Source organism: Cherax quadricarinatus, chromosome 4, assembly GCF_038502225.1.
Source record: "Cherax quadricarinatus isolate ZL_2023a chromosome 4, ASM3850222v1, whole genome shotgun sequence".
NCBI lineage: Eukaryota > Metazoa > Arthropoda > Malacostraca > Decapoda > Parastacidae > Cherax > Cherax quadricarinatus.
The window spans coordinates 50120662-50124114 of NC_091295.1; the positions used below are offsets into that span (position 1 = coordinate 50120662).

Genomic DNA, 3453 nt, shown 5'->3' on the forward strand with positions numbered 1-3453 from the left:
AAAAATAGTGGCTGATGAGAAAGTCAATGCAAGTTTAGAAATATGTGGTAGGTAGCCACAGAACCCTACAGCCACTCTGGCACCCCCTCAATACCTTCCCACTGTGATCATGTTGCACAATTCCCCAGCACAGTGGAATTGTCACAGATTCACGCAGCCACTCAAAGACCAGAGCTCTCTAATACCACTGACTGTGATATTACGGGGTTCCTTCATAAACTGCATTAGGGCAGAATTTATGCACAATCTTTACGAAACTTACAACTTTAGTGGTATAATGTGACTGTCGAATGACTAGTAGGTGTCTTAATACTGTCAGTCAACGGGCAGACATATGCCATTAAAGCACTGATTAAAGTAAATAACAAATGTCCCATTTCAAGTAATGAATTACTTTGCAGAGAAATTTTATCATCATGCATCAATTCGCATTAGAGAGTTTTAGTCTCTGGAGGCTCCTGGCACCTCTACTACTGCTGCTGCCTCACCGTTGTTGCTACACATTAAATCACTGCTGCATCCTCTCACCATAGCCTCCATAAAACACTCACCCATTAACAAATAAAAAAGAAATAATAATAATAGTCACTCAGCCTTGGTGGGAAATAGCCGATGTGTTATAAAATAATAACAACAACAACAACAATATAGTCGCACTATTTTTAAATAAAAATATATGATAACTATCAACTTCAAAGATAAATTATGGTAAAAAGTCTTCTAGCTCTATCTGGTGAGAGAGCAGAGACAAACCATAAAAGCCAAAGTAACAACATGCACAGCTTGCTATATCAAAAGTAAATATACAAATGTGCACACAGTCAATCAAACCAGATGCTATCACATTCTTTGGACATTCAGGTAATGAGAGGAGACACCAGTGGTAACAGCAGCAACAGGTGATGCTGGACACATGGCATGGGGGAAGATATGCTAAAAAAATACTGCTTCTGAGAGTATATCCACTGGAAGACAGCGTGTAGCTTCGAGTCCATGCCACAGCCTTTGGAGTTCTCCCATCAGGTATACTGGCGGTGGACGCATTCACTCAGCAAAAGGTAACTCATGTCACACATTATTTGATATTTTCTCTAATCTACCCAGTGGTTTCACTTTGAAATTCTACTGTATTACATTTGGTATTTAGGAATTATATAACAAGTTTTTTTTATGATATCTACTTAATATAAAAAATCTGTCCTTGAGGTGTATATTTAAATTTACATCATTAATGGTTTACTATTGCAGTTGAGTCTTATTTGCATAAGGAAGGATGAGTACACAAGGTGGGATGAGTAAGTGACGTCCACTTGTCACAGCCATGGGGATATCATCACTTCTGAGTCAAAAACTGCATATCCTATTTTTGCTGTTGCAGCAAATTGGATTGGTCCTTAATACATGGTAGTTTGTTTTGACAACATTCCATATCTTGGCCTGTTATGAACCCGAAGTGACAACGCATACCTGAGGGAGATGCAGCAACTTACGCTGAAGACGAGGTTGCACTCCAACCTGTAGAAGAAAATAAATTTTTTTAAGGATAATGAAGAATTAATTTAATTTGCCTAGATGACATTATACATTCAGAGTAAAATCAAAATATCATCTCTGAATAATAGTTAACAAGTCCCAATAATAAGTACAATACTCATGATGGGCAGAAATAATTGCATTAATGTTTTATTGTTAATGGAACTAACTTTCAGACTTGTCTATAGATACTTTACTCTAGCTATACTAATTTGCATTTAATAGTTCTACAATCCCTTCTAAATGCAGAGAATTTTTTATATAAATATATCTTAATGTTTCTTCATACTTCTGCACAGATGCAGTTACAATATTTACAGTTTTAAAGACACTGACCATTTGCCTCTAAGGTAGGGCGGTGCACTAAGACAAAGTAACCTAGCAAAAAAGAACACAGAAAGAAACTTATGACGGTATTTCAGTCTGACTTATTAACCAATCACACTGTGTGTGCTAGTTAATGGTCAAAGTAGGACAAAAATGTAGTCATAAGTTTCTTTCTCCTATATACGGGTTATTTGTGTATAACCTACCAAAATAGCATGACCCACAAGCGTAGGGGACACAAAAAAGGAACATATTCACTATCACTTGCTGTACTGGAAGAAGCATGTGAACATATAAATTCAAATAACTCCTATCCATAACATACCTCACCATTCTTCAGAGTGCAGGCATAGTACTGTACTTTTACCTTCATATAATGTTTAATCTCTGAGTGCAACAGTGCAAGAACTTTCTTCCTTTTTAAATACAGTGGACCCTCAACCAATGATATTAATCTGTTCCTGAGTGCTCATCGTTAGTCAAAATTATCGTTAGTCAAGTTAATTTTCCCCATAAGAAATAATGGAAATCAAATTAATCCGTGCAAGACACCCAAAAGTATTGAAAAAAAATTTTACCACATGAAATATTTTAATACACACAAACTGAAGATTACATGCACAGTTACATGACACTTACCTTTATTGAAGATCTGGTGATGATTGATGGGATGGGAGGAGGGGAGAGCATTGATCTTCTTAGTGTTTAGAAGAGGAGTGGTATTAGGAGGCAAAAACTTCACCTTAATGAAGCTCATGTCCCTAGAAAGTCGCTCTGCCAAGTCTGAAGGATGACCAGGAGCATTGTCTAATACCAGGAGGCACTTAAGGTGTAATTTCTTTTCAAATAGGTAATTTTTCACATTGGGGGCAAATGCATGGTGTAACCAGTCATAGAAAAAGTCCCTAGTGACCCATGCCTTACTGTTTGCCTTCCACAGCACACGCAAATTAGCCTTGACGACATTGTTTTTCCTGAACACTCTGGGAGTTTCAGAGTGATACACCAATAAAGGCTTCACTTTGCAATCACCACTAGCATTGGCACACATCAACAGAGTAAGCCTGTCTTTCATAGGCTTATGTCCTGGAAGTGCCTTTTCCTCCTGAGTAATGTACGTCCTGCTTGGCATTTTCTTCCAAAACAGGCCTGTTTCGTCACAATTAAACACTTGTTCAGGTTTCAGTCCTTCACTGTCTATGTACTCCTTGAAGACCTGCACATATTTTTCAGCCGCTTTGTGGTCCGAACTGGCAGCCTCACCATGCCTTATCACACTATGAATGCCACTACGCTTCTTAAATCTCTCAAACCAACCTTTGCTGGCCTTAAATTCACTCACATCACTAGTTGCTGGCATTTTTTTAATTAAATCGTCATGCAACTTTCTAGCCTTTTCACAAATGATCGCTTGAGAGATGCTGTCTCCTGCTAAGTAAGTAAGTAAGTTTATTTAGGTATACACAAATACAGTTACATAGAATTATCATACATAGCAGCATACGTGCAGAAAACCTAGGATAACCCAAAAAAGTCAGACAGAGTGACTTATCTGTTTCTCGTTTATCCACACCAATAACAGTCTCTCAACAT

The 3453-nt window shown here is 37.7% G+C and overlaps 1 protein-coding gene across 1 annotated transcript in view; it reads right to left on the reverse strand.

Annotated features, from left to right (window-relative positions):
* Window positions 1-318: 318 nt before the first annotated feature.
* The window catches only part of LOC128684358 (nuclear hormone receptor FTZ-F1 beta), a 61588-nt gene continuing 58453 nt past the window's right edge, over window positions 319-3453 (reverse strand). Inside the window, exon 11 of the mRNA XM_053770515.2 lies at window positions 319-1515. The gene's annotated coding sequence lies outside the window, so the exon portion shown is untranslated. The remainder of the gene's footprint in view (window positions 1516-3453) is intronic.